Source organism: Lissotriton helveticus, chromosome 6, assembly GCF_964261635.1.
Source record: "Lissotriton helveticus chromosome 6, aLisHel1.1, whole genome shotgun sequence".
In the NCBI taxonomy this organism is placed as follows: Eukaryota; Metazoa; Chordata; class Amphibia; order Caudata; family Salamandridae; genus Lissotriton; species Lissotriton helveticus.
Genome location: NC_136067.1, coordinates 488352625 through 488377667, shown reverse-complemented (window position 1 = coordinate 488377667; position 25043 = coordinate 488352625). Strand labels below are relative to the sequence as shown.

The window sequence follows — 25043 nt, the reverse complement described above, 5'->3', positions numbered from 1 at the left end:
AGATGTAACACATCCCCCTTCCTTAGAAAACAACAAACAAAGATAAGAGAATACATTACATTCTTAAATATAACAGTTGAAATATACATTTTCAAATATAATGACCAAAGGAACACATTACATTGCATTCTTAAATAACAGTTGAAATATAATAAGGATTGCATTTTCTAATATAATGACCCTTCAATTATAATGACCCCATCCCCTTCCTAAGAAAAATTAAACAGATGTTCCTATAATCCACCACTTGGACACAAAGGTCCTTAAACTTAAAAAAATTTGAATTGGAGTACACAGCTCACACAACTTCCATATCAAATATAAATACAATATGTTATATTATATAATATAATAGAATTCACTAGAATGGAAAATTATGGATTTGATACATAACATCAACAACAGAATCCACTAGAATGGAAAATTTGGATTTGATGCATAATTTAATAAAATCCACTAGAATGGAAAATTTGGATTTGATACATATTAACATCCACAAGAATGAAATTGGATGGTTTAGATAAATAAATACATTTGTAAATAGAGCAACCAACGGCTCCTTTAAACTTAACAAACTGAACGCCTCTAGAACATTAGAGCATTTGTGTGGTTCATATAAGCCAAATAGAGTGACCTGCGGCTCTTCATAACATAAAACAATTGAACTTCTCAGAGTACATATCAAGAAAATTGATCAACCTAACAATTGAACTCCTCAGAGTACATATCAAGAGAATTGAGCAACCTACGGCTCTTCATACTTTAAACAATTGAACTCCTCAGAGTTTATATCAAGCAATGGAGCGCCTCAAATTGAGCACAGATGTGGCTCCGCAAAATACACATCCAATAAATTCAACACTAGGACAACTTATCCTCTGAAAAGAACACCTCAACATATATTCGTGGTTCATATCAGCATATCAGTATCAACACCTCAAAAACAATTGAGCACACTTGTGGTTCAAATCAGCATATCAGTATCAAACATAAAATGAGCACCCCAACAAAAGTTGAGCACATAAATAGCATATTCCTTTAAACGTAAAACAAAGAAATTAGAGGATACACATGAGATTCAAGAAGTATAAACTCCACACTAGTCATTGTTCAACTAGCCAAAATAACAAGGCACACCACGACATCACGGGTGTAAACCTGAAGAATGTAAGCAAACCATTCAACAACACAATAAGCTCCATGAAATGTCTTTTAACAACCAAAATATAGAGTGACAAATACCGCTCAGGCGTAAGCTACGCCACAAAATAAAACATGCCACCCATTGAATACCGTACCCAAGGTACCCAAACTAAAGGACATTAAAATCGAACCAATTCCAAAACACAACAAACAAACTACACCACAAAAAAAAAACACGCTGCCTTATAAAACCATGAAGACAAATATCCCTGCAAAGAAAACAAGTTAATGTTACGCCGGTGAGCGAACTCTCTAACCCGAGAAGTGCAGAACTCATCCAACGCTGATCGACAAGAGCTCTTTTCCAGTATCCACTTAGATTATCACAACAGTCACTTGCTGAAGTCCAGTCACTCGTGTGAAAAAGAACGATGTAAACGCTGCACATAGCACTAATAATGTAGACAAATGACATCATCTAAGTGCCAAGATGCGAAGTTGTTCATGAAAAACCAGTGATAATAAAGTTCCTGGACTCTGTAATATTTCTCAGATAACGCTGCACACACCGCACCAGATGAAAAGATCCGCAAGAATGTCACAGAAATGTGACATGACATACAGTTTCCTGCACAACAAGACAAGTAGATTGTTCGGATTGCCGTGGGAAGAGTAGAGATTCCAGATCGGCCAGAGTGTCTGACGTACGCTCACACACTTGCGACGTTCTTCACTAACTCCCCATGCGCATTCGACGACGTCACCAGAAGATCACAGATAGTAGTCAGGAAGGATCGCTCTGCTCCAATTAACCAACTGCCACAATGCCAGCGAAGACAGCAGGGCACACACGAGGTGATTACTACGTTTTTTATTGTTTTAAAATTCGCCTCAAGAGTTGAAAAGTAGAAAGCATCAAAACTGTGCCAGAAAACTTCGGTTTCAAAACACCATAACAGTCGCATTTCCGATGTTCCCGCAGACACCGCATTCAGTGCTCTGTTCAATAATAACAGAATTTCTCCTCCAGGGGCCATGGCAAAACTAAATGTCATTTTCCAATTTCTCACACACTTGAAGCGTCGAATACTAATGAATGTTGCACAGCTGATGACAGAAGCATGTCTCTCTTCAAACATGACAGACATCATCATAAGCAAATAGTTAGCAGTTATAACAGGTCTTCTTAAATCCAAAAGGAAACTGTGGGAGACTCTCTCCTTAAAACACAGAAGCCTTAACGTAGTAGTTCACTCCAAGTTCTCTTCAGATTCAGATCAAATCATGCAGTTATAATTCCTTCAGCTTCAATCCAAATCACGCAGTCAGAATTCAAACACCCTGGGATAGTAGGCTGTCCAGATGACTGGGGACACTGGTGGAGTGAACTAGGGCGTTTCTGTAATTTTACCTTTTCTGTTCCGGCTTAAGTAGTTCCTTAGTTGCAGTAGTAATTCATTAAAACAGTCCTCTTTCCACACATAGGTTCTGTTCTGTTCTGTACCTCGTCGCCAATTTGTAGCAAATAAAGTTCTTGAATTCAGTAAGTAAAAGTAGGTTTGATTTATTGTAAATAAATCCAAGTTAAGTTAACAATAAAATGATCCATAGATGTAACAATAAAAACCCCACCAGGAGCAGTTCTTCTCTTGCTCAGCCTGCCTGCCATCAACTGCCTCTACTAAGAGCAGTCAGGTACCAAACATTCTAAGGTGTCATCAAACATTCTACCAGATGCAGGCAATGGGGAAATCTAAGCAAGGGAAATGCACAGGATAAGTAAGATGTAACATATATATACATATACATATATATACATATACATATATATATATATATATATACATATATATATATATATATATATATATATATACATATATATATACATATATATATACATATATACATATATATAGCAACCCATATAGGCAGGCAATGTGAAGATTTTTCTTCAACTATTTGATTTGAACGGCGCAACGTACTACAGCTACTTTAAGCGCTACTTTGTGTATAATATTGCATATTTTGCATTATTTTTGGCATGCCTGTTTTTAGCGCACTTTGAAGGTTGTGCTGCTTTTGTAATGGTACCAGTTTACGACTTGAGGAATCGCAGCTGGCTCGCCCAGAGGGGACACCTAATAGAACTATGTATGTAAAATTTGGTCTTTCTGCCATAATGTACAGCACCTTGTGGCATAAATATACCAAAAATGATCCTGAGTTACGGTGGCCACTAAATGGGTCATTTGATGCACGAAAGATGTATGTATGTGGAACGATGTATGTTTGAGCGAAGGTCTAGACGTGACATGTTTGAATGTGTGCGTATGTGGGAAAAAGAAGTGCGGCAGCAAGAGAAGCGTGAGCAAGCGTTGATTGACAAGGAACAGCGAAAGAATGTGTATGAGAAAGCGCTGGAGTTGAGAAAGAAAGAAGTGAAAGAGAGAGAGGAGAAAGAACATAGGTTGCAGGTATCTGGCCAATATCCTGTCCGACAGCCTCTCTATCCTGTCCTTAATAAACCGCAAGATGATTTTTTTGGTATTAGATCGACCTCCACCTCCGTATGCCATTCCCTCCGCTCCGGGCGATGGGGATTCTGTTACAGAGCAACAAAAGGCGCGGGACACTCGATCCATGCTGACTACTGCGCGTTCGTCAGAAATTAGACAAGCTGCTCGTATAGCATTTCGTAATGCCGATTCTGCTCCCAATCTTTTAGTTATTATGAAGGACTGGTCGGAAAAGGAGCAGTTATGTTTTGTTGAGACATTTGCTGATGAAGTCGTAGAAATGTTTCGAAAACACTCCCCAGTATTAGAACATAATGATACAGCAGATGATCGTAAACAGCTACATGATGGTACTTTTGTTTCTTCTCAGGTGGACGACGCGATTAGACGATTGGTTAAATTACGAAACGAGGCGGTTCACCTGAAGGAGCAGAAAAAGCGTACGGACGAAGCTGCACAGCCCAATTTGTCCGGAGTGTCGCAGTCTCCTATCTTCGTAACAGATAAGATAATACCAGTCGAAATGAGACTTATGCGGGAAGCCGCGCCCTTGTATGTTCCTCCTAAAGGAGCGGGTGATAGTGATGATAAAAACTCTACTGATGCTAAAGGATATTTTATTTATAATTGGGTGTACACTCCTTGGAATAGAGCAGATGTAATGGCGCTTAAAGCAGCGTTACCTGATCCGCGTAAAAATCCGGCCGCTTTCTATGAAGAAGTTGAAGGCGCTTTAAATTCCTGTACTATGACCTTATGCGATATAGACTTGTTTTTCGGGTTAATTCTGCCACCAGATATGTGGCGGACTGTTCGGAAAATTGATGACAGTGTTACCTTTGGTGCTGACTGGAAGGACTTAGAACAAATGGATGTGGATAGGGAGCCCGCTAAAAAGCCACATCGGTTGATACTAGATCTCCCCGCAGCCATTTTAACTAAGCTTAAAACAGTTATCCCCCCTAAAAAGATCGATTGGACTGTCTTAGCATCGTGTAAACAAAAGGCTGATGAATCAGTTTCTGATTTCTTTACACGCTTTGAGGAAACATTTCATGATTTTAGCGGTCAGTCTTTGACGGATGATACTGGCAGACATCTGTTTGTCGACAAATATGTCACAAATCTGTTGCCAGGGATAGCTAGCCGCTTAAAAGCCAGTGAAAGTTCTTGGACTACCTCTTCTCCGGCATCCGTTTTGACGATGGCCCAATACTATGACCGTCAAGAATTAGAAGCGAAAGGTAGCGAGGAAAAGAAATCCAAAGATTTAAAAACGAAAATTATGTTAGCTCAAGTCTATGGTCCGCCCTCTAGAGGTTATGATAGAGGCTACGATAGAGGTTACAATAGAGGCGGACGTGGATCTTTCAATACCCCCTATACTCGTACAAATTTGTCTATCAATCAATGTGCGTATTGTAAGCAGTTTGGTCATTGGATGGCGGATTGTCCAGTGTTGCGTGCCCAACAGAATTCACGGGGGCGGGGACAAAGGAGAAATGGTTCAGGTTTTTCAGGGCCTAGGGGAAATACGAATGATCGTGCTCGATTTGATACTAATGTACGAAAGCAAAATGGTCAAAACACTTTTGATAGACGAAACCAATATCAAGTGTCTGATTATGTTCAGCCTGACCTTTACGATTCTGTTCATGCATAGGATTGCCTAGGATGGGGTAAGGAATCAGTTGAAGTTCCAGTAGATCAGACGGGTCCCTATGTTACAGCACATGTTTTGGGTTCCAATGATCGATTTCTGGTTGATACAGGAGCTACTCGTAGCGCTTTGTCTAAACAATTGGTTCCAAGGGCTCCCCTGTCTGGCGTAAGTATTACTTAGATAGGTTTCGACGGAACACCTTCCCTTAGCCCATTGTCACAACCACTTGCATTCCACGTTGATAGATTTAGTGCTCCATGTCCATTTTTGCTTTCTCCAAATACACCAGATATTATTGTGGGTCTTGATATGTTGAAATATTTCAGAGCCACAATACGATGTTCCCCTGAAGGAGTGCGTGTCATTTTGAACGATAATCACTCCGAGCCTGAAAGAATTTGCTTTATTAAAGGAGGATATTGCATTGGCTTCGCTTCCTGAAAGTTTGTGGGCTACCTCAGACACTGATGTGGGTCAAATGGTTATCCCACCGGTTCAGATTAGTGTCAAGGAGGGAGCTGTGTTACCTCGTTTGCCACAATATAGGATTTCACAGGAGGGTGAAGAGGCACTCACACAAATTGTACATGATCTTATCCAAGTTGGGGTTATTGAGGAAGTCCCATTTAATGTTTGCAACAGCCCGATTCTCCCGATTTTGAAGAGAGATACTGATACAAGAGTCTACAGATTCATCATAAACTTGAGGGAAGTTAACAAGATTGTCGTGCCGCAGTATCCTGTGGTTTCTGACATTACCACACTTCTTACTTTGGTTCCTCCGACTGCTACTACATTTTCTGTGATAGACTTGAAGAATGCTTTCTTTTCGATCCCTATTCATCCTGATAGCCGATACTTGTTCGGTTTCACTTTGAATAATCGATCGTATAGATTTTGTAGAGTACCTCAAGGCTATACTGAGAGTCCGAGTATTTACAGTCAAGCATTGAAAAGAGAACTTGATTCTTTTGCATTACCCGAAGGTGTAGCTCTCATACAATATGTCGATGACATCTTGCTGGCAGCCGACACTCTAGAACAGTGCGAAAAGTGTACTCTGTCTTGGCTTTCTTTTCTTGCTTCCCATCATCACAAAGTGTCTCGAAAGAAGCTGCAATATTGTAGACCAAAGGTAACCTACTTAGGTCACCTTTTGTCTAAGGAGGGACGTGCATTGACATCAGATCGTATACAAGCAATTTTAGACACGCCCGTTTCTACTACACAGAAAGGAGTACGCGCATTTCTGGGTCTTACTTCCTTTTGCAGACAGTGGATTTGGGGGTTTCATATATTGTTAAGCCTTTGTTAGCACTTTTGACAAAAGATACTCCCGTACCCCTTCCATGGACAGATAAATGTGAAAAAGCTTTTCGACAGTTACGACAAGCTCTTTGTTCAGCACCAGTGTTAGGCTCACCAGATTATACGAAGCTTTTTACACTTTACGTGCATGAGAAAGATGGATGTGCATTGTCAGTTTTAGTCCAGTTACATGGCGATAAGCAATGTCCTTGTGCTTATTTTTCAGCAGTTCTTGATCCTGTTGCTAGAGCATTACCTGGGTGTTTTCGCTCAGTTGCAGCAACAGCTGTGTCAATACGACAGAGTGAGGGAATAGTGTTGTCACATAAGCTGTTAGTGTTGGTATCGCATGCTGTTGATGCCCTTTTGAATCAGACAAAGATGCAGCACTTAACTAGTGCTCGTCTTACAGGATATGAACTGACATTGCTAGCTCCTCACATTACATTGAAGAGATGTGCAACTTTGAACCCTGCTACTTTGTTGCCGTATCCAGTGGCTCAGCCTCAGTCACAAGAAACGCATGATTGTATATTCTTGACTGAGGAACAGACAAAGGGTCGCATTGATCTGCAAGATACGCCCCTTCCAGATGTGGATGGTGAACTATGGGTTGACGGGTCTTGTTTGAAATTACCAGATGGCACAACCTCAGCCGCATATGCAATCACCACGCTTGAAACAATAGTGGAGACAGCTCGCATACTGCAGAAATCGGCCCAAGCAGCTGAATTGATAGCTTTGACACGAGCATGTGAGCTTAGTGTTGATTTATGTGTGAACATTTACACAGATAGCTGCTATGCTTTTGGAGTAGCGCATGATTTTGGCCTACTCTGGCAGGAAAGAGGCTTTCTTACATCTCACGGAATGCAAATAATGCATGGAGAATTAGTGCATAATCTTTTGATTGCATTGACATGCCCAAAGAAAGTAGCCATAGTGAAATGTAGCGCACACAAGAAAGTGACAGACAAGATTGGACAAGGAAATGCCTTTGCAGACCATGTGATATGGAAAAATGGTCCAAGACCTCTATATTTTATGATGACTCAATTAATCAGTAACTCTTTTGAATCAACAAAGTTGGGAGCATGTCACTCAGGATCTGCTCGATTCAATTAAATGTTTTTCATTATTCACAACAACAAGTTGTAGAGACAAGGGCAGCAGCAACACATAATATCTAGCCTTGAGAATTATTTAATAAACCAAGGACCACATATTAATCATTTCATACATTAATTTGAGTTATATATCAAAAGGTTACCCCAATGGAGCGTGCAGATAGAAAAGGAAGTAGAAAAAGGCGTGTGCAATTTAAGAGGGAAAGGAATTCACAGAAAATTATTGTGACAAAATATATTCATTGATAATTAACCTAACAACAAGCGACAAATCAATTGACCATGCTGTTCAACCTGGCCAAAATGGAATACCATTTCATTTGCAAGTTTTAATAAATGTTCATTACTCCTCAGTGTCAAAGATCTCCGCACATTAGTATACAGAAACACAGAAAAAAGGGAGTCCAGGTCTTTATAATTATATACGTCGACGTTTCGACTCGTCTTTACGACCTGACGGTTATTTGAGCCTGAGTCATGAGAGTCTTCTTCAGGACGAAAGAAATAGAAGGTTAACTTGGGATCATAGGTGACCCCTTCCACAAAGATGGGGGTGGTGCTTATTCCCACATACCCAAGGATTATTCTTTAATCCAATACGTCACTCCGTGAGGAGTTGATAGTAGACGTGGGATAGCGAGCAATGGCTAAAAACGAGGAGATGCACTTAGTTCAATACGGGCACAATCTTCCACAAAAAGGTGAGGGGGGTTCTCTGTATTGTGGAGGGACTGCTGATACTCATTCGGGTCGCTTTATTTATTGTAGACTACTGTATTTTAAGTCTCAATTCGGGTAGGTCACCTCCTCACTCTGTAATCACCAACCGAAAGTTGAGCCTTCCGTGCCAATTCCTAATTCTAATGTTAAGGTTGTGCTCTCCTCAAATTTCTCAATATGGCATAAGCCTATGCATAATATCCTCAAAAAACCTCCTTACTTAGGTCTCCATGTTCCGAGATGTGGACAAACAGTCCCACATGGTTGCTCGGGTATTTTCAATTAACTCGAGCGTCTCGGTGTCGTTGTTAGCTAACACCGACACCGAGACGCTCAAGTTAATTTTGAGGATATTATACATGGGCTTACTATCAACTCCTCACGGAGTGACGTATTGGATTAAAGAATAATCCTTGGGTATGTGGGAATAAGCACCACCCCCATCTTTGTGGAAGGGGTCACCTATGATCCCAAGTTACCCTTCTATTTCTTTCGTCCTAAAGAAGACCCGCATGGCTCAGGCTCAAATAACCGTCAGGCCGTAAAGACGAGTCGAAACGCGACGTATCTAATCATAAAGACCTGAACCCCCTTTTTTCTGTGTCTCTGTATACTAATGTGCGGAGATCTTTGACACTGAGGAGTTATGAACATTTATTAAAACTTGCAAATGAAATGGTATTCCATTTTGGCCAGGTTGAACAGCATGGTCAATTGATTTGTCGCTTGTTGTTAGGTTAATTATCACTGAATATATTTTGTCACAATAATTTTCTGTGAATTCCTTTCCCTCTTAAATTGCACACGCCTTTTTCTACTTCCTTTTCTATCTGCACGCTCCATTGGGGTAACTTTTTGATATATAACTCAAATTAATGTATGAAATGATTAATATGTGGTCCTTGTTTTATTAAATGATTCTCAAGGCTAGATATTATGTGTTGCTGCTGCCCTTGTCTCTACAACTTGTTGTGAATAATGAAAAACATTTAATTGAATAGAGCAGATCCTGAGTGACATGCTCCCAACTTTGTTGATTCAAAAGAGTTACTGATTAATTGAGTCATCATAAAATATAGAGGTCTTGGACCATTTTTCCATATCGCAAGAAACCCAGGTCCAGTACCTTTTGGGTCACCCCATTACTTTAATGGATTTGCAGACCATGTGACACGTGAATCTGCGATGAGAAGAAACACTACTCCTATGTATGTAGTGAAGTCACAAGCTGAGAGATGGCATGATGCTAGGCAAGAAGTACAAGAGATACAGAGGACAGCCTCTGACAAAGAACGTGAACAATGGTCTAAAGAAGGAGAGTTAGTTGACGAAGGTTGTTGGAGAAATAAACAGATGGATAGGTGGAAGCTGCCTATAGCTTTCGTACAACCAATGGTTCAGATGGCACATGGGCTAGCACATGTTGGAGCTTCCGCAATAACGAAAATGCTTACGCAAGTTTGGGAGCATCCAGAAATTGCTAGCACAGCTAAGAGAGTAGTACAGTCTTGCATGATCTGTTTACAATACAATTCTGGAAAGGGAACGCGAGTTCCATCTGGAGGCTTTGCTACACCGACCGCACCTTTCGAAGTCTTGCAAATGGACTACATCCAACTTGAGCGCTGTAATAACTTAAAGTATGTTCTAGTGGTGGTTTGTGCTTTCAGTAAATGGATTGAGGCGTACCCCACGAAGGACAATACTGCTATTACTACCGCTAAGGTGCTGCTGAAGGAATTCTTCCAGAGGTTCGGTGTTTGCAGGCTTTTATGGAATGATAACGGACCTCATTTCGTTGGGGAAGTTATCAAATATGTCTTGAAGGGATTGGGAATTAAACAGAAGTTCCATGCAGTGTTCCATCCACAATCTGCAGGATTGGTGGAAAGGTATAATGCTACTTTGAAGCTGAAAATTGCGAAGATTCAAGCTTCTACGCACTTGACCTGGCCAGATGCGTTGCCATTGGCATTGTTGCCCATCAGATCAGTACCACATTCTAGGACGGGTCTCACCCCGTACGAGGTGGTATTTGGACGACCTATGAACATTTGGGGAGTTCCAAAACAGAGTTCTGTGTATGATGTACCTTGTGTCTTGATGAGTGACTATTTGGCACAGTTAACCGACAGTTTGGTTTCTATTCATCAACAGGTTCGTGAAGCACTTCCTGACAGATCTACAGGTGAAGGCCATGAGCTCCGTCCTGGTGACCTTGTGATGGTTAAGGCGTTTGAGAGGTCAAGCAGCTTGGAGCCAAGATGGCGTGGACCAGAACAAGTGCTACTTGCTACGAGAACGGTACAAAAGGGGGTGGTGATGGACGGAGCATCTGAACCAATCAAACACTCACACCCAGTCAAAAGATCTGGGTTTGATCCATCACCGTTCTTTAGCCCACTCTGCCACCCCAGTTCAGACATGGCTTATATGCAAATCAGTCTGACCCTGTGCCTCATGGGAACAGTCCAGCCCGAACTGCCAAGCCATGCCTTCCCTGGACCGGAAACAAGCTTCCGAGGACCGGTTTCTTGCCACGAGAACAGCGGTTCAAGTCACCAACAAGAAAAATTGGGTGCATAGCACTCATGGTGGGAAGGTATTGTCGACCTTGGTGGAACCTGCTGTGCTGACCGATCACCGAGAGATCTTGACCACGGAGAAAGGCCCTGCTGTATCACCTGGCGAATCTGCGGAGTTCTTCCCGGACCAGAAGACTCTTGGAGCAACGCGATACAACTTGAGGCCGAGGAAAGAGTCTACAGTTTTTTGAGAGAGACAGGTTGAGCAACCCCCCTGGGTAGTGGAAACGGAATGCCGATATGACAAGGGAGGGGGATCAGCCCTGCGTAGTGTAGTGACACCTGTCTTGATCTGCGGTGAAGAAAACAACGTCTACCCACAGGAGAAGAGCTCCTACGATTATTTTGTTTTTGAGAAAGCTGATTTTGCTGCTATGATAACCTCTAAGAAAAAGGCATTAGGAGTTATAGGTGTTTTTGCTGTTTTGACAATTATAGCAGTGATCACTTGGTCTGTTGAGATGATGATTCCTGCTCGCAAGTTTTTTATGGTTCCTACTACTCCAGTCCCAGAAGAGCATCAGCATTTCACTCTTCCGTATCATGAGCAAAAGCATCAAGAATCTTATCTCAATAATACGTTTGTCCAGATGCTCCATCATACACACAACGCCACGAATGCTACAAATTGTTGGATATGTGGTATGCTTCCAGCACATCAAAAGAAAGGTGGAACACCGTTTATTCCACTTCCTTTTTCGCATAATGGTTCTTGTCGAGCCTGGTACACTCTTCTATTTTCAACTAAGAAACCTGCAGTAGGTGGACTTCTTTTTCGTCTGAATAAAGAGTGTTATCAAGATGAACATGGGTATCCTCAAGCAAATGGAACTATATGGGAATGGGAGGAATACCGACCGGACAATGCTTCCACACCATATGTTTTCACCCATACGAGAGACTCTACCACAAGTAACCAGTCTGTAATCACTGTTACAAGGACTGTTACAAGGACTAAAGCCGACTTATGTGTACAAAGTACTGGACGAATTCCAGTTGGAACTAGTGATTGTGTTACTGTATTAAATATAGATGGGCAAAATGACAGTTCGTTTCTGGCCTCACACAACACGTATTTAGTGTGTGGGAACCATGGATATCATAGACTACCAGTATGGTGGTCTGGCACATGCTATGTATCTTTTCTATTGCCTCCTGTTTTCCTGGCACCTGCTTCATACCATCGAGATTTTAAACTGTTTAGAAATATTTCAATGAATCGTTATAAAAGGAGTGTAAAAATAGATGATGCAGACCAGACAGACACTAGTCTGCAACAATATGTTGATTTTAATTTGGGTTTGTTTCCTTTCGTGGGTGCTGCATTAAATAGCAGGAAAGTACGACGATTGACTAGAGTTGTGGAAACTGTCACTAATCAAACTGCTATAGCTCTTGGTAATATTACTGAAGAGTTGCAAATTGCTAGAATTGTAACTCTCCAAAACAGGATGGTGTTAGATGTTATGTTAACAGATAGAGGAGGTGCATGTAAAGTTATCGGTAGTAGTTGCTGCTGGGGGTTGGAAATTATTAACTATTCTCTGTATTGTAATTGCAGTGATTTTCACCTGTTGTATGTGTATCCACTGTGGCCCAATGCTATGTTCTATGTGCATAACTGCTTGTATACCATCCAAAAGAAATACTGTGAAAGCACAACACACGTTGGATAAAGAAGTAGCTAATATGATGCGTATCGATATACGAGATGAATGTTTTGATTACCCCAGGAGAGCGTATGTCTTTAGCTAATGCTAAAAGGGTCGTCTGTTGTAATTTAACAGCGATTAGATTGAGCATTAGCGAATGACATCTTAGTTCAAGCCGTTATCTTGACATTTAACGGACTCCATTTTGTATTCATGGCAGCCATTTTGTCTGCCACATGCTACCTCGTGCCGACCATGTGCTCTGTCCTATCTTCCTGTCCATGACTCTTGAATCTGCCCAGCAACAGGCTATTATTAGCATCCCCTTGTTTTGCCGCTGACAGTTAGGGTTCGCATCTGTTAGTGATTAGCCTTAAATTGGAATGTGTTAGCCGATACCCCCAAGACTGTTAGCTCCTCCCACTGATCGATTGTGCTTCTCGATATTACCTTATATGTATATAAAATGTGCTCTTGTGCTTTGTACCGCCTTCTTTTGAGCCCCTGTGTGGGTATAAATAAACCATGCATCCCTAGCTTCGGGGTGCTACTTCTTGCAATGCCGAAGGGTACTGTTTGAACCGTAGCACCACCTCATGAGGTGTAATAAATGTTACGTTTTCTATTTCCAGTTTCTGTGCCAACTTCTTTCAATCGGGTCTGAGGACTTCGTACAGAGAAGGGCGAACCCCTTGCACTAGCGGGTCTGGCTGAGGCCTGCACGACACATTCATGCGCTCTTATCATCGGAGTGGCAGCAGTGCCTGCATCTGTTCAGCCGAGAACCTAGGTCAAGGGGACCCTACTCATACGGAACCAGGATAGTTAAATAATTGACGAAAACAATGGTTCCTGTGGAATAATATCAAAGTGATATTGATATACTTATGCACAATGGCAATGAAGAGGATTAGAGTGATGTGAAAAGGAAAAAAGACCTCATACACCTTACTTATTGTATTTCACAATCAAGTGTATATAGTTCGTGAAAGAAATCAAGATATGTAAAAGGTAATAATATCACAGTAGTGCGTAGTGTCCCCAGTGAGAAAAAAAAGGAACCTAAAATATTGGTGACAAATATTTGTGACATATGTACAAGGTTTCCAATTAATCATAGAGTCGACCATTTTTATGTATACAAAATGTACAACGCATTTCTTATGCAATGATAAGCGCTGGTTTAATGGTTCGCTTCTGTTATCTGCCGACAACGTTTCGACCCTTTGTGCATTGTAGGGTCTCTTCAGGACCTAGAAATGTAGGGACATCTGAAGGGTGGTTTGCGCAGCCGTGTAGTAGATGTGTGCCACAAGTGAGTATAGGAAAGAGACACAGAAGAAGATACTAACAAGTGTCCCAGCTGGGCGCCCATGTGAGGGTAGAGTAGAGGGTATAGTAGGGCCTGATTCTAACAGCACGACAGAGCGTGCGTTCCTGGTACGATCTCCAGTTGCTATGAATGACGTGCACACAGAAGGGGCGTCTGCTCTGTCCTGGGGGTTATGGATAACTTCCTCCGAATAAGGCTGGATTAGCATTACTTGTTAAAAACGGGTGGATGAGTGCCGGAGGTGCAGTCACTCCGTGTTGGGGTTAGAAGATACCACCTGACCGTCAATCAGTCATTTAAGTGGTCGACCTCTAAAGTATTTTGAAAGGAGATCAGCCCAGCCTGCTGATGCAGCCCGTGGGAGCAGGACAGCGTGTGTCTGTCTGCTTGGCCTAATAACGCATTCAGCAGCAGCTCTGGATGCTCAACCATTGCATGTCTCACCAACACCCGCACTGCTTATGAGCATGCGGGGTCTGGCTTAGCCATTCCAATTGGTCCTGCAAAGATGACCAACATATTTTGGTGAGGTAAAGAAGCTACTGTTTTGCACACAGAGAGGGGCCATCTTTATTATATTAGTGGTAAGTGCTTTTAAGTCTCCAGCTACAGTATGTACAAATGCACAACATCCTTAGCACAACTAGTTTGATCATGATGAAGTGAAACTTTCCAAATCCTTCTCCACACTCAGTTCCACAGCTTTCCTTGAGGCATACTAAACTCATAGGTCTTTCTCACTATTACAAACCAATCACTTTACAAATCACAAAGGCAACAACTGTTACATATGTTCAACACAAGCCTGCCGCTGTACACCTATAACAGCAGTGTAAAAAATCTAACCAATTCCAAAAATTCTTTATTTCGGCCACATAGGCCATAAAAGATACAATAAAATACAATACAAATATTTAAAAAACAATACAATATTTACATATAAAAGATCTACTGGACCTGCATGGGGTGAGGAATACAAGGTAGTACAAGTTCAAGAAGACATTTTCTTCCTTATTATCCATGCTGCCATCAAAAATGTTGACACCGCAAAGACAATGTGGCCCAGAGTGTTGGTCTTCATGACCCTGTAAGCCTGTAGGTACTTCCTGAAGCCTAGGTTCCGACACAACGGTGCTATCCAACGCCTCCTCGCGCTTTGGTAAGCGCGGCAGCCAAACATTATGCGTAAATCATCTTCATCATGGGTTTTACAGCATGGGCAGAGTTTGTCACCCCCTGTGGACCATTTGTAAATGAATACTTTGGTGGGGAGTGTACCAAACCTCCATTGCAGGAACAGTTTCCTCGCCAAGAGAGGAAAAATAAAATCCATAAAAGGTTCAAACACATAAGAATTTTTGCATTCCATAAAACGTCCCGTCAAGGTGCCACTATTATGAACATTATCCACGTCAACAAGGTTTTTGTTTTTGTACAGCTGGGCAAGAGTTTTACGCGTAATCCTTTGACAGCCCTGAGCTGGGTCATCCCATAGGTCTTGCAAATTCAGGGTGAGCAGTTCCGACTTGATAAAGGCCAACCAGGGAATTTTGCAGTTGGCATCCAGCCTCATAACATGAATGAGGTCCTGTCTATAATGATGCAGTTCCTCGGTGGTCCATATCCGGTGCCAAAACTTCACGGGTTTTGACAGGAGATCCTCAGCAATAGAGGGAAGGCCCAAGTCTAGTCTTAGGGGAAGGAGTGGCGTACCTTGTGGGAGAGCAAGTAGGCGTCTCAAAAAGCTATTTTCCACACCTGCCAGAACCTTCCCTGCTTTATGTCCCCACAACTCACTACCATACATGGCAGCTGCCTTCGCTTGGGACCTGTATGTTTCCAGGGCCGGGCTAACGGGCTTAAAGGTGGACTTGTTAGCCACCTTCAAGAGTGCGCCCGATAGCTGGGAAAGTTTCAGCCTAGATCTCGCTATTTGGCAGTCCCATGATAAGTTTTCTTGAAGTGTTACCCCCAAGTAAATAAAGGTCGAGACCCTCTCAAGGCTAATTTCCCCCAGTTTAGGATTGGGTCTGGTTTTGGTAGGAGGGTTGAAGATCATAAACTTAGTTTTTTCCGTGTTCACCTCCAGCCCATGTTGACGACAAAAGAGGCCAAAACCATTCACAATCCTCTGGATCCCCATGGGGGATTTGGAAAGCAGGAGGGTATCGTCAGCAAACATTATTGCCGGGACCCTCCTGCCTGCCAAAAGCGGGGCGTCATTGTCCTCCACAGCGTCAAGATGTTGAATGACGCTGTTAATGAAAAGACAGAACAGGGTCGGGGCCAGGACACAGCTCTGTCTGACGCCTCGACGGATCGGGAATTTGCCCGAGAGCTTACCATCCCTCCCACACCTTACTTGTGCATAGTTGTTCTCATGCAACCTAATGATGATACTAAGGAGGTGGGGGGGCACTCCTAGCTTCTGCAAAACCTCCCATAGTTTCCCTCTGGGGACTAGGTCAAAGGCTGACCTCAGGTCCACGAAGACCATGTACAATCTTCCTCCCTCTAACGTTACCGTCTTCCAATATAGGAGAAGGAGGCGGAAGATTTGGTCCATGGTCGACGTGTTCTTCCTGAAGCCAGCCTGGAGGGGGCTCAAGATGTCATTGTCCTCCACCCAGTCTAGGAGATGGTTAAGGATAAGGCGCGCAAAAAGCTTTTGGGGTACATCTATTAGGCTAATAGGCCTGTAGTTGGCGGGGAGCAGAGTGGATCCCTTCTTGTGGATTGGAACAATCTCTGCCCCCAGCCAGGACCCGGGGATTGCCATACCTCCTAAAATGGCATTGAAAAGGATGAGAAGGTATGGACCCCATATGTCCGGGTGATGCCTGAAGAGATCCCCGGGTAACCTATCCAGGCCTGGCGCCTTCCCCATCGGCAAATGTTCCAGGGCCGCCTCCACTTCCCCCAGTGATAGTTCCATAACAAGATCTTGGGAGCCTGGGGGTGCTAGCAGGGCTGTATCAGGGCAGGAATTAATATCTTGGTAGAGTGCCCCAAAGTGGGCCTCCCAAACCACGAGGGCAATGTTGGGTTCAATTGCCTTTTCGAGTTCCCCTATCCCATTATTTACAAGGGCCCAAAATTTCCGGGAGTCCCTAACTTTTAGGGCGTCATGAAGGTCCTGCCAGTGGTTCCAGTCCCACTCGGTCCTAGCGGTCGCCATCACTGATTTATAACACTTCCTAAGGTCACGTACCTTGGCCTTATTTGACCCCTCTTTTATTGCAGCGATGAGCTCAGATTTTGCTACCCTACAAGAGGAGGTATACCAGGTGGGAACATAGGTCTTTTTCTTTCGGAGTGGCACCACCGGGTGGAATACCTCAGCCAGATCCCTCACTAGGTCCTGATGTATGTTACCCAGTTTCTCATTGTATTCTGGGATTCTTGGTTCATTTAAAAGTACGTCCACCTCCATGAGCCTTGGGAGTGCCAACTCGTATAGTTTATTGATAGCCTCTTCTGAACTCACAAGCTTTCCCCACTTAACCCGGCGCCTATTTGTTGTAAGGAGCAGTTCCCCCGAGTCTTCCCCTCGATTTACTGCGGCTGTGCCCGCTGGAAGCAGAGGGCACTGGATGTTTAATAAAAGGGCATTGTGGTCGCTGTCTGACCTATTTATTACCTTAAAGTCGAGGACTTTAGGCCAGAGTGTAATATCTACCATGATATAGTCTAACCTCGACTCATGGCCCCTTCTGTTGAAAGTACACACTGAGGGGGTATCGGATGGAGTACGACCATTACAAGCCCTCAGTGTGTAGTTCAGGGTAAGGGACATGAGTTGTGTTGCTAGGGGGGGACCAGGCTTTGGGGTGAGGGGAAGACGAGGGAGGGACCCCCCAATGGTCATCCTCGGCCGTAAGGGCACCATCCAGTAGGCCCTCCAGGGGTTCAAAGTGGCAATTGAAGTCTCCTCCAAGTACCACCTTGAAATCTCCCGGAAGTTGACCCAAGAAGGTGGACAGATCGTTTAGGGTCGGTGATTCCTTTGGCGTGGCAACTGGTCGCGAGTAGACATTAACAATAGCCCACGATGGTTTGCCAGGCCATGTGAGCCGGACACACTGAATGTCCTACGAGAACGTATTTATCTGTTCCGCCTGGCACCCAGTGTGACTCGCAATCCAGATTGCCAAGCCACCTGACGGCCTCCCCCTCCCGCTCCATTTGGCAGGGATTTCAAATATTTCAAACCCTCTCCTAGTTTGGGTATCCCTCGCCCATGTTTCCTGAAAAAGGAGGATGTCACTGCCACCCACTAGGTGATCCCACTCCGGTGAGCCTTCCTTGTTTGCAATTCCTGCCACATTCCAGGAGAGGATTCTCAACCCCGGATCTGTTGGTAGGATACCTTGGCCTCCAGTAGGGGGTTGCACCCTGACTATGGATGGGTAAGTGTCTGGCGGAGCAATATCGCAAACCGCGATGGCGGATGGCCCAGCCAACTCCGCCACCCCAGGTTGCAAGATATGGACAGACCCGGTGTTAAGTGGGGGCCCCAGTTGACCCAAACTATCGTCCGTGATATCCGTTCGATCTTTTACGGTATCCTGTGGAGCGTGTTCAGTTACAGGGGCTGTACTCAAACCCACCCGAGTTTGCAACTCATCCCTCGTCTTCCCAGAGCCAAGAAAAGTCTCCCCGGTTTGTGGTCAATCGACCTGATCCAAACAGGAAAATCTATTATGGTGTATAAAATTGGCCTGGGCAGGTGGTAGGTAATGCCTTGATCTATAACGTGAGCCATCTACAGCAAAGCCTACTCTGGTCCACCCCTTCTCCCTCCCTACCTCCGTGTTGCTAGCAATCGGATAGAAGTATGAAAGGGGTACTAGTTCTATGTTGGACTTATCAGGTCTTGCAAGCCAATTGCAGATGTAGTTGGCAACGTGTGGGCTTTTAAAACTTACAACGATACAGTCCCCTACCCTATTCTTTAGAGTAGGGCCAATCCATGGGATCCTCCTGAGCATCAAAACCTCGCCTTTCAGATTTGGGGGCAGCGGCCTATTGATACTAAGCCAGCTTATAACCTTGTTACGTAGAGAGTCTTGGGGCTCCCTTATGTCACCAGTTAACTCAGGTACTCCCACCATAATTGCCGTGTGTGGAACTGCTTCTGGGGGCAAATTAACCACCCTGCGCCTATCACGGGGGGGAGTGATACCACCAGTGGGACCATGGGAGGAACTCACTACCCTCCCCGATTGCGGCGCAGGAGGTGGCTTAGATCTCCTGGGGGCCGGGACAGGGGGCCTAGACGCTGAGGGTAGCAGAGGGCGCGTCTGGGACACAGACACACCGTTTGTGCTCAGCGGTACCCGATTAGAAGCCTGGGATGGTGCAGAGGACTGCGGTCTGTTCCCAGATTGATCCCGGGGAGCTACAGGAGCATTAGTAGCTGACACAGGGCTTTCCCTTATGTGGCTGTTTTCCAGGGCCTGGAGTCTACTCTCTATGGCGTCCAATTTGACTGAAATGGGGGTTAACAAATTCTTAATGATGACTGTAAGTGAATTAATTATTGTGTCAGTACTATTAGAAGTTACCCCACCAAAGATAAATGGGCCCGAGGGCAATGGAAGGGACGCAGGAGCTGGAGAGCCCATGTGATCCGACCTAGACCCTGATAAAATGAGCTCAGGGGAGGCCGAAATGTCTGAACTATCAACCTGGTTTGCTTCAGCTATATCAACTTTGGCCCTTTTTGCCTTCTTTGGTTCCCTGGACCTTTTCCTTTTTGGCGGTTGTTCCACTCTGCTGCCTACAGACTCTGTAAGCAGGGCAGCCTGTCCCGCTTCGTGCGAGACTATTCCCGTGTTATCCGGAATGGCAGAGTGGTCAGAGATCCCAGATGGCCGGGGAGAGTTCCTGTCCCTCTGTGATAAAGGAGTTCTTAACTGCTGGAGGACCGACTCAATAGTCTGATCAATACTGTCCAATAGTGACATATGGGTGGCGTCCAAAGGAATAGGTGTACTTGCATCTGTTGAAAAAGTATCCCCATGGTCCAGAAACACACTTTCGGGACCCATCTCGAGGTGCGCTTCTGTGACTGAGTGGCATTTGCTAGTTAAAATACTCGCCTTAGGGAAAAAAAATTCCAGAGTACTTATACCTTGTTGGGCAGACTTACTCCGTGAAGTTCTAGTCGCCATTATGGAGTAAGCGGAGGGGGCTGAGGGGCAGGGAGCGTCAGAGGGGGGGCCCGGTCCGGTCTCTGCCGGCCTCTAACGGCCTAAAACGGCCCGCTCTTTGCCCGGTCTTCGCCCCGGGGATCGCCCCGCGCGCGTCCCGCGATGCGCGTACCCAAGAGCTCCTAAGTATAGCAAGGGGGCGTGGCACTGGGAGGGGGCGCGGCGCGGCGGGAAGAGGAACCAGCTGGCGGTGTTGTGAAGAATGCTGGTCCTCGCAGTCCCGCTCGCCGCGCCTCTCACCTCCACTGCGGCCGGATTTCAGCAGGAAATGCCCCAAACAGCGCGTTGGCTCCCAGCTACTCCAGTAGCGAGCTTGGCTTCACTATGGTCAAGATTTCTGGCTCGAGCGGCACCCCGCTCTAACTGTACAACACTACACAGCAGAGACACTAATCAATCCCATTCCAACATCAGCTCCACCCTTCATGAACACTTAATACAAACCCAAACTCCCACCATACTGAATAACTGAAGAACCTGGTCCTGATCATAGAACTTTCTGTAAAACAACCCAAATAGGAAAAGATCACCACATCATGCATTGCAATGTACAACTCCCAGTTCCTACTGTGCAATGACTCTACTCTCAGTAGCGGTCCAATCACTTTAGGTAAATCTAGACTGCAGCCCTCCTTAGGACATGATAGCCAGACCTACAAAGCCCACTTGGCATTCCTCAAAACTTCATCCACAAAAACACTGACTCAGCTAGCACAACTCAAAAAACCCTCCCAAAGCATACTGCACAACATCAGAACCCTTGTATCCAAAGCAGCCAATATGTCAGGACTTCTGCTCAACCAAAACTCAGACATCTTCTACCTGATCGACACCTGGCTTTCCTAATCCTCTATTCAATTCATGGATATCCTACATCCAGAACACTATGAAATAATATGTTGTGACCAGAAATAAACAGAAGCAGTGGAGGGATATAATTCACAAAAAATGTACATCTATTGCAACAGAACACAGTAAGTATACTACTCCTTCCTCAAATGTCCTGGCACTGGAAACCTAACCATCTGTTTGATTTACCACTTGCAGAGCAACAGTGTCCCATTTTGCCCGGAGATCATCAAATACTCAACCAAGCTGCTACTTTGATCCAATCATCTTTTGTTCCACTTTAAACTTTCAAGGAAAAAAGTTAGGGTCAAAAAGTAATCACACTGACATCCTTCCTCAAACTAAATGTCCACAACAACACTACCAAAAGCCTACATCTAGCAAAAGGTCCATCTTAGATAGCATCATCGTCTCATCACTCCTATTAGTGACAACCTCTAATCACGGAGTAAATCAACAACCACCAAATCCCTCTTTTTCTAGATCGTTCATATGCTATTACCAGTAACGAGGTAAAGCCTTGGACATATGGGATACCAGATGCTGTTAGGCACAATACCCACTCTCATTATGCTAATAACATAAGCTTAGCAGACATCTTGTGCACAGTGGAACATAACTCCAGTCTAGCCAAACTAACAACTTACACTCTTGCCTGAAACAAAGGTAAATTCCTACAGTCTCTCCCACCAATCCCAAACTCCTTCCTTAAATACTGGAGAAAATCTCACACAGCCAACATACTCAATCCAAAGCTACTTTCTTTGTAAAACAACTGAAAGAGCCAAACAAAATGAAAAAAAGAATTTGCCAAAAGAACTTGAGCTATTCAGACTCCGTAAACACTCCAACTCTACAATAAAGCCCTCAACTCTGATCAGTGCTCAGACGTAGCTAATATTTCTACATAAGATCTTGAAGATTAGCGAATAAAGATTAAGCTCCACATCACACGCTTTTCTCAAATATTCTCAAATAAAATTCAGAAAAGTAAATCGTCTTCTTTCCCCACTATTGATAGCACCATTGTAGGGTACATCACCTCCCACACTGAGCAATACAGCTAGTCTGAAGATCATCTGCCTCTTTACGTATCTAAAGCCCCTACACAAACCCTATGCCCCGCTGGCACACCTAAAACTCTTCCATGTTTCAAAGCATTATATTCAATGCAATAAATAAAGGTATAATTTCCACATCCATAAAACCAAAAGCCATTCCCAGCAAAAATACAATTGTAGCCCCATCTCTGGCATCCTTTCATTGATCAAAATCCTCAACAGCCGTGCCTGATGATGTCTTGCAAGTGCCGGATAACTGAAATGTCTGGCTGCTGTGATGCAGGATCTCTCGGAGGCATTCAACTCTGTGGTCCATGAAATTCTGGGGAAACCACTTAAATAACTGTCTGGGATGAATGTTCTAGCGGTTCAACTCTTGCCTCAGTGACCACTTACAAATCAAATGATTATAAGCAGCATCTTCACCCTCTCACCAACACTTTTTGGTGTGGTCTCTGTACTATTTAACCTCTACCTAGAGCCACTGGGAGACCTCCTGAACTTTATAAACCTTAACCAATATTGTATATACCAATACAACTAATAAGAAAAAGCTGGATAATTCAATAAATGCATAGACCCCATAAAAAACAGAATGGCTACGGAAAAAGTAAAAAGAAACCTCACAGAGACCTTCTGAATGTCCTCATAATTTAAAATAGAAACAGCAAATAAATAGCTTGAAAACCTAATAAACACAGGTTTCACTTCCATAAGTCTAACAAAATGGGAGTCCCTCAGGATCTATTGCGGCAATAAATTGGATATGGACATGCACATTGGGGCGTGATCCAACACCTACTTTAAAAGCACTTTTCTGGCTCCTACTAGATGCTTAATCTACTTAGAAACCTGCGCACATCACCATCATGGCTCTAAAACTAACACCCCAGAACGCTATTCGTCAAACAAACACTGTTAGATCCAAATCCGATCTCGGACTTAAAAACATCCAGTTTTCAGAAAAGCTCAAATTAATCTCACTTTTTACATATGCCCCCAAGATCAAGAATGAATTCCCGCTGAAATCAGGGAAGCAAAATCCTATCTGTTCTTCCAAACCTCAGGAACACCTGCTTGCCAAGCAACAAATCTCTCTGCGATACTCTCCAGCCATTTCTTCCTCTCCATTCCTAACCATTTTATCTACATGTGGTACAAGTAGCTCCCCACTCTCTATTTGCTCAGATACTACCTTTTTAGGAAACCCTTACTTCCATTCAGTATACTCAGTCTGCCTCACCCCCACTTTGTTATATCCCACTCCCTTACCTTTAGGCTACTACATCAATATATGGCATGCATTCCCTTCACCCTACTATGCATCAAGTTGACTTGAAGGACCTTCATGCTATGCCCAGCTTATATTCCTACATATACTTGATATCTCTCTGAAACTATGTATGTATGCATGTATTTTGCATTGGTTTCCACCGCCTTCCCTTCTAAAGGTTCTGATGTATTTTGGGACAATCTGCGATTCACAAAAAGGTGAAATAAATTAAATATTTAACTAAGTAAATTTATATTACAGTGTTAATTTACAAATAACATTAATAATCTGATTTGAACAATGTACATTTAATTAAAGTGTCTCACATGGTACAGGACATTAACATAACAAGGTGGTGAACAAGTCCTAAACTGACTACAACCGATCTGAAAAACTTCTTTAGAGAGGTTTGTGAGCAATACATTTATCAATTGGGCTAGCTCACAGGACCTATTTCAGAAATCCTGCTTCCTTGTAGGCTACAGTAAATATCAATTGCCGAAACGTTTATACAGTTCTATGAGTTAGGGAATCAAGCCTAGGAGTGGTAAGAATGTATTTCAATGATGACTCTTTATGACTGCAATACAAAGCAGGAATTAAACATCTGTTGTTATGTGATAGGTCACACATTCAGGACACAATTATGCCCTAGCTGCTTGGAGAAGATCAACCTTCACATACTGAAGGACGAAGAAAAATAGGTCCATCCAGTCTGCCCCTTTTCCATCTTTCTCAAACTATGAACGTTAATTAAAGGCTCTAGAATAGTTTCCTTCAGATAAAGAAAGCATATTTATTTGTGTTACTTTTTATTGGTTTTATCTCATTATGACAACAACAACAAAATAGTTTGAGTGTCTTGGGCTACCACCATCATTATCCCATAATGTTTTGAGAAAGTTTTCCCATATACTTTGAAATCTAAGTACTTCTAACACCACTTATTTGCATTCATGTCCTCATATTTCACAGTGCTATACTTCATTCACTGCCCCCAAGCAAATAGTTACACTATCTGTCCCAAATCTTCACATATTTTTATAGGCAGCCTCAGGCTCTATAAACCAGCTGTTTAGTTTTGGCACATAAGTTCATGTCTCGCATCTATTCGCCACTCGTGGGTGCTTTATCTGAGCGCCATTGTTCAGCGATGTTCCCCTTGGCTATTAGTACACCCAATCTGACCAGAGTTCTAATATAACATGGACCACCCCATCCTACCACGAGGCCCAGGAGCATCATCTTGGGATCAAAGATCATTCCCCTACATAACACTTCGCCCAGTAGCCATGCTTACTCTGCCAAAGGAGTGATATTACTGGACATTATCATAGTACATTAAGATATGTATTCGATTTGATGACCCTGAAAACTAACAAATATCCTCCCGTTCAAATATCTATGTGTGTAACTAACTAGAAAGGTGTGACTAAGTATTCGTCTCACAATTTATTCTGTGGATTTTAAATGTTCCTCGTATTTGTGCTCCATGTTTTGGGCTTTTTCCTTAAAGGTTAACCGGACCCTCTGCGTAACTATAAAGCAAATGCAAAGAAATTATTGTTAAAAGAGAAACTTTGTGCTCAAGTCCC

The 25043-nt window shown here is 43.4% G+C and overlaps 1 protein-coding gene across 2 annotated transcripts in view; it reads right to left on the bottom strand.

Annotated features, from left to right (window-relative positions):
- The window catches only part of TMEM14A (transmembrane protein 14A), a 175449-nt gene that overhangs the window by 106212 nt on the left and 44194 nt on the right, over positions 1-25043 (bottom strand). The window lies entirely within an intron of this gene.